This window comes from Pelodiscus sinensis, chromosome 2 (assembly GCF_049634645.1).
Source record: "Pelodiscus sinensis isolate JC-2024 chromosome 2, ASM4963464v1, whole genome shotgun sequence".
Taxonomy (NCBI): domain Eukaryota; kingdom Metazoa; phylum Chordata; order Testudines; family Trionychidae; genus Pelodiscus; species Pelodiscus sinensis.
Window position 1 is genome coordinate 191,607,371 of NC_134712.1, and position 12,285 is coordinate 191,619,655.

The window sequence follows — 12,285 nt, forward strand, 5'->3', positions numbered from 1 at the left end:
TAGATTTTCACAGGGACAGCAAAAGGCATATCTTTGCTCCTGCCAAATTTTAATGGCCCCTCTGAGAGCCTAGAGGCACTGGAGATTTTCTAAATGAAATAGTTGAGAGCTTTTTTTTTTTAACATGGGGAAAACTTTTGTATAATCTTGTTTTTGCTGAAATCTGGGAAGGAAAAATACAGTTTATGTGGTTAGAAATAAATGAAAAGTTATAAGCAACTGAAATCAAAGGCTTGTAATGGAATATGGTAGGCAACCTTAACTAGACATGTCACTACCAACTCTGCCTACTATGTGCCAGACTCTGTAACCCTGCTTAGTATTTATTTTATGTGAATCCCACTAATGTCTGCTGCTGCTTCTACCTTACCTGCTGTTTCCCACACCCTAGATCAGGGCTACTCAACTTTGGATGCCCCGGGGGCCACAATGATACAGCACATGCCGAAGGCCACAACTTGTGTGGTTGTATATACATGCAAATAACTTCTTTCACACTGACGGGCATGAATACAAAGATTAAGGCAAGGCTACACAACACACAGGCCCCATTTAAGTCTGTTCCGCTGATATTAATACCATGCAATATTGATCTGATTTCCACTCATATGACAGCACTTTTAATGAGCAATGACAGTTCAGAAATTTAACTACTAAAATGCATATCAACAGAAGACCATTATATTGACTACTTTTTTTTGCTCCTACCGCGGGCCACGTGTTCAGCTCACACAAACCCAAACTGCACTCAGGCCACAAACAAACGGGCTGCAGGCTGTGTGTTGAGTAGCTCTGCCCTAGATAAACCCTCCGCCCCACACACACCAGGGCCTCTGGCTGGGCAGGCTCAAGACCCTCTGTCTCAAGTTGTGGGTCAGGAGGTGCTGAGACTCGACTGTGCCAGAGCCCAGCACAGAGCTGGCATGGAGGAGCCTTTCTGCCCCTCAGGTAAATTCTGGAGTGGAGGTGGTGGGGAAGCCGTTTCCAACCTTTTCATGCCCCAAACATGCGGACTCCACAGCAAGCCCCTGGGACAACAAGCCCCTGGGAGGCAGACTCTGTCCCTCAGGCCACATCCAGCCCATTGGACCCTTCAGTCCAGCCCCTGAGCTTGTGCTGGGAAGCAGGCTCAGGACAGCCTTGCTGGGGAGGGCCCAGCCCAATGCCAAGGCAACATGGTGAGCAGAGGTGGCTTGATCCCTGGGCCCTTCCCTTCTGTCCCCCTCCCACACTGCCTCAGCTCCCCCGGCGCCTGGGCAGCATGATTGCTGCACCACCAGCCCTGATGGTTGGGGCAGGGCATCTGCAGCTCTTGCCAGGTTTGCCCACCCGGCTTAACCCCTTCCTGCCCACACTGTAGTTGAGGGGACAGGAGGCAACTGGGTTATGTCAGTGGCCAGCAGCAGCCTAGAGGTGTTAGCTGCCTTTTGACAAAGTAAGGACAGGAAGGAATAACCTGCTTCCAGCCATGGGGCTGGGGAGCAAGGAAGAAGAGACAAGGTCTGCAAAGACGTGCCAGGTCTTCCCTTCTCCCACTCCTCCTTACTGCTACTGGAAGCAACTCCCCTGCCTTGCCTCCTGCACAGAGCCAGAAGGCTGCTGCTGGCCACATTCTGCTGTGAATCCTGGCATAAATCAGGGTGGGGGGTGAAGTGACCTTGTGCACCCACCCTTGTGTCACCTTAAGTACCAGGTACCAGGAGAAGTGGATCTATCCCATGGGGCCCAGCCTGGCAGGGAGGGCAGGTTAGTAGGTCACCCCACCCCATGTCAGAGATGTGTATGAGAATGTGTGTCACCCTGATTGTGTGAACCCCAGTATCTTAAAGCTAAGAAGGCAAATAAAAAGATTGAACTATATTTCTTTTTAGTAGGCGCTCAGTCAACTGGATCACTTGAACTTTTTCACTGCTTAGTTCTGATTGCTTGAACAGGAATAATTTTACCCGGTATCCCATATTCAGAATAGGGAAATATGGTCACCCTGGCTAGAACACAAACACAGAACTATCTGATGCTGTTATTAAAAATGATCTTCCCAACACATGGCACAGGACCATATAAGTGTAATTAACACTAACGGTTTTAGGGCCAGCTTGGTACTCAGGCTGTTGAATGGTAGACAGCAAATATCAGGGAATATAGCGTAATTATGACTTTTCCCCTACTGAATCATTACTATGTTATTTACATAGTATAATGAAGTCGTATAGTTTAAAGGCTCTTCAGGTGTGTTCAGATCAGCCATTTACAGTGCACTCACAGCGCAATATCAGTGTGCCTGTTTCTTAGATTATATCTATGCTAGACTAAAAATAACTCTATGAACATATGTACTGAAGTACTTTGGAATAAGCTTCCATCTTTTTTTTTTTAAACTGAATGCAATAAATCAAATGGTAGATCCAGGCACATGCTGTTGCAGCTATGGGTGCCAAGTCATACATCATTTCTCAGAGAGGGGGAAAAAAAAAGATTGCTGAAGTTTTTTTTAAATCCCTTTAAAGGTGTTTATTATGGATTTTATTTAAAAAAAAAAAGAGAGGAAAAATGACTCATCCCCTTGATTTTTAGCATAGAATTGCTGATGGAAAGTTGCTTGCCTGTGGTTTTTATTCAGTAATTTTAATCCACTTATTGAGCCGTTCGTTACACCTGTATCATAATGGTTCCTTCTGACCTTGAAGTCTATGAGGTCACCAGGCCCTAAGCAGCTATAGGCCAGTACCATCTTATAGCTGTCTTGTGGCCTGTGTTAAATGAATTGGTGATCTCAGCCTGTTTCCTAATAGCTAGATGATCATCTCACAGCAATCATAATTGTCCACAGATGGATGTTCAGCCTTGCCGAAGAGTCGAGAATGACACTATTCTTATAGAATGGAAGCACTAATGTGAGAGGTCTAACGTGCTAGGGAACGTTCAGAACTTCATCACTGCACTCACCTCCTTGTCTACTTGATTGTAAATGCTGGACCAGGATCACTGATGGTAGGAGTGGGGAAAAATGGGCAGTTGCCCCAGGCCCTTTAAATTGCCATTGAAGCACCACATTGCATGATATTCAGGTAGCTCTGAGGGCGGCTCTGAGCCTAGCTCTGCCCCTTCTGTCTGAGATCAGATCCCATCCCTTCCAGGAGCCACCCCCTCTCCCCCCCACACACACACCTTGTCCATGGGCCCACCAAGTCTGTCAGTCCAACTGTCAACAGGTTACTCTCTGGTTTATCCAGAGTTGCCACAACTATGCACCAACTTGGCCTGGTTTCCTCTCCATGCTGTGACTAAGGGCCAGCTTTGCAGATAATAACTCATGGTGAAAGAGCGCCCAGCTGCTATCTGAAGGATAGTTAACAATGTCTATCCTCGGGTTACAGAACCTGGCCACTGAGCTTTGATGTCTGCATACAAGAAGAGTACAAACAACTGTATTATGTGGCACTCCTTGTGACTGTCTCAGAAGGAGTGACTGGAGGGAGTTTTGCTCTGAAAAATATGTCCTTCAGTTCAGGGTCAAAGCACTTAGGTAGGATGGGGAAGGAGACGTGCTGTACCTGTGCTGTGAATAACACAAGAGTTGGAGTCACTTTCTCACTGTGTTTAAAGGTCAAATTGTTCATGGCTGAGGAATACTATCTCTTATAACCTTCTTATGTGGTAGCTGTTACATAATCTTAGCCGTAGTGAATATCTTGCTGAGTTGTGGTCTGTCAGGGAGAGACTGAAGCAGGGGGGAGGAGAAGAGCGGGTAGATGTGAGTTTGTCAGCAAAGAGGAAGTGCAGCCCAAGGGAAGAAGGAAGTCCAGGGATGAGAGATGCATAAGAAGTTAATGGATGTTGCAATCAAAACTTTGAATCAATCTTTGGCGATCCACCACCCTCTGATTGCTGAGTAGAAATAGATGGTAAACTTTTGTCATTATTATTTTATAAGATTTGGCATCTGTGGTGTTTCCTCTCTCTGTCTTGGTTTCTCATGGTGGACCTTTGAAGCGAAGTCACATCAGGGAAGCACGGTTATCATTCCTTATCAGTTTCCGTTTCTTCTGTGTGCGTGTTCTGTGACACTGCTCTAGGCTTGCAGACTGCTCTTCTAGATAAGGTTTGTGTCTTTGAGCCTTTTTGCCTTTAAATCTGCAATGTGGCATTCTCTGAGGTTGCCTAAAGGATGAACAAACTTCAAGCTCCTCATTGTCATGTGTCTTGATTATTGCACCGTTCTTTTTTCAGGCCTTGACAAATGTGACCTTTCCCACTCATATCTATTCAAAATGCAGCCGCAAAGATCATTTTACTAGCCCATTGCTTTGACCATGTCGCTCCTTACTGAAAGGTTGACTCCTGCTTCTGATTGGCTGGTACCAGCTTCCTATTCCCACTTGTTTAAGTTCCCAAACAAGTACCTTTGTGATTTCTCCTATGCTGCTCCGTACATGGAAGAATAGCTCCCTGAAAACCTCTGCAAAACTCCTTCTTCAGATTCCTCCTTAGCACTCTTTTGCCACAATACCCAGAAACAACTTGGCATTGGTTAGGTTGCTAATATGGTCTGAACATGATCTATCATAATCAATGTATTATTTCCTTGTACTCTCCCATTGTTCTTTCTGGGTCATTGTCTATATTGTGATTAAAACCCATGAGGCATCAAGTCTCAGCACCTGGATTAGCTGATTCAGGCTCCTGGAGCACAGTCTGTGAGGTGTTAAAATTGCCGTGTAGACGTATCTGGAAAGGGTGCACAAGGAAACTATGAAAAGTTGAAACTGCAATTTTAGCCCCATAGTCCAAGCCCAAGTCAGCTGACCTGAGGGCTGAGACTCAATGCCATGAGGGTTTTAACGGCAATGTAGACACATTCTCTGTCTTCATCTGTTGCCTCTTGCCATGTGCTTGCATTGTAAGGTCTAGAGGTGACTGTCTTGCTGGTCTATTTAGCATTGACAGAGACCTGTACAATGTAATTTAGAACAATTTGGGGCTTTTTAAGCTGTGCTAGCTGGCAGTGGCTGGTAAATTGAGTGTGCAGGGGCCATGAAATATAAAAATGAAATATAGAAATCCTGGTATCCATGTGCAGGATAGAACTGGGTGAAATATTTTATCCAAACTTTACTTTTTGCCAAAAGATGCAGAATCTGATTATCTGAAACACGTCTGCATATTTTGATTAATTGTTACAGTGGGGAAAAAAATCAGAAATGCCAAAATGAGTCATTTCAACATTGAAATGATATGTGAGTTTTCAGGCTACCGTCGTATGAAGCTGGAGGCACTATTCATAAAAGAAAAGGTGCTGTCCTCATGCATTGCGGGATAGCCAGCTTCAAATCTCTGCTCTGCCTGATTCTGAAGCAGAGACTAGGTCTGCCACATTCCAGAAGATTGCTCTAATTAGCTGATATTCTGGGGTGAAACTCCCTCAACCTCTCCAGATGGAGAGCTTTCACGTGTACACATAATTATGTATTTACTGGAAGTCAGACTGGAACCTGGCTATTCTCCTTCTTTGCTGAGTAGCCTAACTACCAGCTTATAGATTTATTCTTACTCTTTGGCCTAGGGACTATTTAAATACTTTATATGAAATGGGACACCTTCAACAAGAGAGATTCTGGGACTTCCCCACCCTAGAATAGTTTAGTGGTGAAGACATGCTTCTGGGAGAGTGGATACTTAAGTTCAAGCCACTATTTCCTTGCAGGTTTTGAACTTGGGTCTCATATGTTCCTAGTGAGAGCTCTAACCAGTCGGCTGCTTGTTGGAGGGTTAGCAGCTGCTACCCCTCTGCAGTCTGTTTTATGAGTCCAACACCTAATTCTTCATTTCCTTGATTGTTATTAAAAAGGTTAAAAATGCCCAAAGAAAAATATTTTGAAGTGATTAAAACATTTTGTTGGACAAAATTAATTTTGGGCCAAACTCTTGTTATGCTAAAAATTCTGAAAAAATGTTGATTCAGCTAGAATCAATTCTTCTTCCTCCTTCCTCCCCCCAAAATTGCCAGTGATCTGGAGAATCCATTATTTGCCCAGCTCTTGTTCTAGGACAGAAGGGAGACAGAGTTAGCGGTACTGATTCTATGCCAGCTGCAAATTCCCATGCTCAGGCGTTCTCCGCTCATGAGAAAGTAGAATCCTTCTGTGCCAGGCGAAGAGGCCCCAAACTTGCGGTTGGAAGAGAAATATAGTTCTAAGCAGAAAGATTAAAATGTGATCATGGCTTTTACCTGATTGCTTATGCTTTACAGAATAAAGGAAATCAAAATAATAAAAAAAAAACCCTTAAACTACTGCCCTCAGTTTCCCAAAACAAAGCACAACGCCATATTTGGAGGTTATTTTAGTAACTAATTATTAGCCAAGCAGAGAGGTGAAATCATGGGCTAAATAGTGGGAGGTATTTCTTTGCTCAACAAAGAACAATTGCTTGTGGGGAAAAGGAAGGCTGCTGCAGTCTTTGACTGTTCTGAACCATGTGCTGCTGAGCAGAGATTAGTGTGACAGGCAGTAGCTAAGGGGAGTACCACTCACTGAGGTTCTTCTCTCCCATCAGAAAGTTTCAGGGTAGTGGAGGGATGCATTACAACCACCATATGGCAGGAACTTACCGCACTGCTAACGTTATAAATAACCCACCCACCCCTACTGTGGTGCCTAGGAGGATTTGTTTTCACTCTGTTCTACTTGCAAACTTGCCATCACATTTCATCTGCCTACTTATCTCCTCAGAAGCATGCTAAATATACTTTCTGCAACACTTACTCTGTAATAAAGCACTAAGGATGTACAAAGGCAGAACGCAGACGGTAAATAATGAACACATCATTCATAACAACAAATAATCCTTTCACAGTAAACATTGTCAAGTGTCACAAAAGACATGTTACTCTATTCAGAGCTCCTTCATTGATAAACTTCCTGGAGTTAAGCTCAATTGCAGATGGGAAAATACCGGCATAAATGGGGCTCCTTTTGTTCTGTGCATGGGATGTAATTGAGATCTGAGTATTTTCTGCATAGTCTGTAAATAAAGAAAAGGAGCTTTATTCAGCTACCACCACAAACAGTAATTAGATGGAACAAATCTAATGCCTTTTAAGTAACCCGGTGCCATAATTTACAATAAACCCCTGCAAAGAAAATAGCAGGTGCTTCTAAGATTATTGGACAAAACCTGATTCTGAGTCAGGGAAGACAGGAAGTGTTCAAAATCACATTGCTGTGTCTGATGTATCTAAAATGCAGTAAGGTACCTTGATATTGGAATCTCCTTCCAGTGACATTTGCTCTTGACTCTGTTGAAATGTTGGATTTCTGAATGCTCTGTGTGGAAAAGCCTTCCTAATCGACTAGCACACATGATTTTTCATTCTGCATTTAAATGAATATATTGCCAAGGGTGGTTGATTAACACTCTGCTCATCTATGAGGTTTGGGGAATCCTGGCTAGGTATGGCACAAAATAATTAAGAGGTGCTGAAGGGTACACACTCTAGATTTGACATGGCATAACAAAGAAGGGTCTAAGTTATTCAAAAGGGAATGTGTACCAATGACTAGAGCAGGGCTACTCAACTTTGGAAGCCCCGGGGCCACGATATTCACAGCACATGCTGAGAGCCACAACTTAAGTGTGGGTGAATGTGCATGCAAATAGCTTCTTTCACACTGATGTGCATCAATACAAAGATTAAGCTTTAACCTGCAGGGTCGGACCCAAGCGTGGCCGGTCAGCACCTCTCAGGCTCTGCCCACAAGGTTAAGCAGCCAGCACTTCCCACAATGCCCCGGTGCTCCTGACACCACCTACCTGGGGACAAGAAATGTCAACATCCTTTACCCGTCTGTTCCAGCCAGCCCGTCCGCTTGCATCTTTCAGTGCTCACCCCATCTGGGAGACTCCTCGCTGTTGTGGAGCATGTTCCTAGTGGAGGCAGTGTTCAAAGGATCCCACCCATGGGCCGTGTGTTGAGCCCTGCATAAACACAAACTGCACCATGCACCGGAAATGAACAGGCTGTGGGCCCCTTGTAGGCCAGTGTTGAGTAGCCCTGGACTAGAGCATAGGATGAAGGTGAATTGGGCTCTACTGAGTGCCACAGAACTGCTGTGGGACCTTAGGGAAGTGCTTTTATCTGTGTTCCTTCTGTCTCCATTTTGTTTTATGTATTTACAGTATATGCTCCGTGGGGAGGAGCTGTTTTACTGTATTTGTATCGGGTCTAGCACAAGGAGGCTACAACAGCTGCTGGGATGCCTACATGCTAGAGGAATATACCAGAAGGACGACAAATGTCACAATAAAATCATGAGGTCACACTTTAAGAAGTATGAGCATCTAGAGGGATTATGCCTCTCTCGTTACATTTCCATGATGTCATTTACCATAGCTGAGCTGGCCCAAGCACAGTTTGAGGAAAGAGTTGAATGTGGAGGAGACGGTCTGGCAGGCAGTTTGGCATTCCCAGAATGAGGAGGTGACTGTGTTTATGAGAAAAGAACAAAGAAGGGGAATCAAGGCAGCATCACTGATAGCTGGGAGAGGAAAGGTGAAGGGAGACCTGATCTGTGATACAGGCAGGGACTTGAAAGCTGGATTTCAAAAGGAAGGACAAGAGAAGCGACTTCTAAATTTTAACTAATCTTCATAACATCTTTTGTAAGGATGGTCCATCTGAAGCAGGGAGGCTCAGTAACAAGTTCAAATGTCACAAAAGGGATTGAAATGAAGGTGTAGCTTTCCCTCAATCCTGTGCCTGGGCCATTCAGGTCCAGGTCTTGCAGAGATTATTAGGATTTCCCTGTGACAACTGTGGTTTTACTGGGGTGTTCTAACATAGGTGGAGTAGTTTCTTGGCCCATTTCTAGCATCTTTGTACAGCTGCCTTAAAGTAACCACAGAGCCTGTGATTCTGGTTGGAGGAGATCCAGAAATCTGGATTGAAGACTTTAAATCATCCTTCAGGTAATTGAACTGAAGTGAGGGGAGTTATTTTCAGGATGGCATTGGCCCAGCTCTGTGTGTGTGTGTGTGTGTGTGTGTGTGTGTGTGTGTGTGTGTGTGTGTGTGTGTGTGTGTGTGTGTGTGAGAAGCATCTTGCAGAGCATAGTTATCTTTCAAAATAGACACAAATGAAGTGCCAATCCAGTCAGCTAACTCAGTGGCACAGGGAAGGATTGATGCCATGCCAGACCCTGTTTCAGACTCTGGCCTCAGGCGTAATTTATTGGGTAAACAAAAATGTAAGAAAAATACCAAAATCAAGTAATTCCTCTGCCTGATACAGGCTACAGTTCCCAGCAGCTTTCCCCTCCCCTCTCTGCCTCCTTTCTGACACAGGGATTCCTGTCCAAGTCTACATGCTCTCTGTAGTTAACACTTTCTGGGATAGCCGACTCGGCATCACCTACAGATGCTTGCAACTCTGCAGTTCTTTAGCTCTAGTTAGCACTCAATGGCTTGTATAGAGACCGGGGTTAGATTCATTAAAAGATGTTGATGTTTACGTACCTCTTTAGACACCTAAATCCAACACTGAGACATGACTGACATTCACAATCCCCCTGCTCAGTAGTCGGCTAGCCTTCTAGGTGCCTAGATCCCCTAAGCACCGAAGTTTATGCCAGTGGATGTGTGCAAGATCTGACACTGCCCTGAGCCTAGTTCACACCTAAGGTGTGGTGGGAATCTCAAAAGAGGCATCCCCCGGCTTAGCTTACATGTAGAGGGCCCAGTCCTGGAAAGGTGCTCTGAATAAGTCAGCTATTTTTTTTTAAAGTTGTGGGCTGTTTAGATCGAAATGTATTGAAGAGAAATTTGTTGGTGAGCCTATTTCATTACTTATTTCTACAGGTATTCATTGCTGTGTAACCATATATCATGTTTGATTTTTACCTGTATGCTTGCTCTCTTGTATTTTGAAAGAAAAACAAACTGCTGATTTGTCTGTAGTTTAGTCAGCGTATTTTGATACTGCTTCACTTTTTCCTTGTTTTGCTGCACGCAGGTTGGCAGCAGGTGTTTTGGCGGATAATAGAATTCTGAAGTCTCTTCAGGAAATGTGCAAATTGGTTGGGGAGAAGTAGGAGCTATCACATTCATTCTTTAATGTACAGTATAACCTCAAAGTTATGAACTGACCAGTCAAGCACACACCTCATTTGGAACCACAAGTACAAAATCAGGCACAGCAGACACCACAAAATAAAATAAAATAAAATAGGGAATTGTGTACTCGGTGATCTACAGATCAGTAAGATGTCTATACCTGCATAAATACAGTATTAAGTGAAAGATTCACAGATTCAGCTTGACATTTAAATGCTTATCAAAGCTTGAAGGGAGGGGTGTTAGTGGATGGGGGTGCTGGGCCACGAGACCTGGTTTCTGTTTCTGACATTGACTTGTTGGGTGAGAAGACCTCTCTCTGTCTGAGTTTCTCCTTGAATCGTTTGCCTATCTTCTCTGTTCAGATTGTAAACTCTTGCCTAGTTCCATGGTCGCTCAGTCTCAGATGAGGTCATTAGATTTTAATATATCACTACAATAATCATTGAAATTCCATGCACTTTTCTGACTGAACCTTTGAAATTTCCTCACTTGGATTCTTTCATTGCAGCCACTGCCATCCTCAGGCTGCTTACAGCTGTCACCCAAAAAAGCCTCAGTTTCCCTGGGCCTCTCTTACCTCCTATCACACACAGACCTATCAACTGGAGGGCACAGGGAGCAATTGCCCCAGGGCCTAGTGATTCTAAAGGGTTCCTGGTTGCTGCTGCTACTTTGGCAGTGGCCTGGAGCCCCAGGCCCCATACATGGCCACCAGAATGCCATGAGGCACACTGTAGGCAGCCCTAGGGGCTGGGGGAGAGTGCGCCATGCTCCAGGCAGTACTCTGTGTGTGCGTGTGGGGCGCTAGTGTGGTGTGCTTGCTACTCTGGCCTTGCCCCTTCTTCCCAACCCTCTGCCCCTTCCAGGAGCATGGAACTACCTCCCCACCTTGCCCAGAAGCACCTGGTGTGGCTGCCTGCTCCCTAGTCACGCAGCTCCATGACAAATGCCTGCCTATCTGTGCCTCCCAAAGCCTCCTAGGCAAACCCCTCAAGAGACTCCAGATTCCCCCATTTAGTGGGAACTTCTACTTATGCTTGCCAAAGTTGTGGGGCTTGTCTAAGGCTGTATCTGTGTAGCAGCAAGAAGATGTGATTTCCAGCGAGGGTAGACCTGCCTACTTTCTTAATTCTGGGCCACCACACTTGCATCACCCCTGAGCTTTCTAGCAAGAGAGAGAGTCTCTGGCCTGTACCTCCTCATCTGTTGCCTCTGTTGAGTGAGGACCCACATCTTATTCCCTTCTGACTAGTGTAGCTCCAAGCCGAACAGTTCTCTGCCTTCACTGTGTTATTGCCAGCAAAGTCTTCCTAAAATGACTGTTTTCTTTTCAGAGGCTGATAACAGAGTAATTGCTGCAGATATAAGTCACTCTGCCATTTTTGAAGCAACCCTACTTTATTATTTTAGGTAAAAGTGTTAGAGAAAACATTTTAAAACAATAACAAACCCTAATAGGAAGAACTCTGCTAAACTTAACTCTAACCCGGGCTCTAGCAAGAGCAATCTTTCAGCCCCACAGCCGAGCATGTTCGCTGTGGTATAAGTTCATCACAGCTTCAGCACCGAATAAGCACACTGATGACAAGTTCAGCCCACACTTTTATACAGAGATGGGGTCTATGATGTGGAGGCTTCAGAGGTGTGTAATTAGTGTAAAATGGGCCTCTCCTCCCAGGATGAATAGGAACCTTCCTCTGGGTTTTCTTTTTCCCTCATTACTTTTTAGAGAAGCTGAGGCAGAATCTTAGTTTCTAATGAACAACTTGAAATTTTGAGCACAGTAGCCAATCAGTTCACAGGTACCTCCATGTTCACTATACAGGTTATTGATCAACAACCTATACAGGGATTATGCAAATCAGACATCTACTGTCTCAACTCAGGAAATTTCATAACTGAAAACCTCAAATGGATGACTGAGTCAGATACTGTACAATCATAGAAACAGAACTGCAAGGGACTTTGAGAGATCTACTGGTTCAGTCCCTTGGACTAATGAAAGGACCAAGCACCACCTGGGTCATCCTTGGTAGGCATTTGTCTAACCTGCTCTTAGAACCCTCTTACAACCTTCTTAAGCAATTTTATTCCAGTGCTCAACCACCCAGACAAAGTCCCACCCCCCCATCAATGTCTACCCTAAACCTCACTTGCTGCAATTTAAGTCCA

General features: G+C 44.6%; 1 long non-coding RNA gene across 1 annotated transcript; it reads right to left on the reverse strand.

Annotated features, from left to right (window-relative positions):
- Nucleotides 1-6,861: 6,861 nt before the first annotated feature.
- On the reverse strand, nt 6,862-8,182 carry LOC142826827 (uncharacterized). Its single transcript, XR_012901084.1, has 2 exons — nt 7,813-8,182; nt 6,862-7,023 (listed from the first exon to the last, which is right to left on the reverse strand). It is a non-coding gene; the product is annotated as an uncharacterized LOC142826827 (long non-coding RNA).
- Between the last annotated feature and the right edge of the window lie 4,103 nt (nt 8,183-12,285).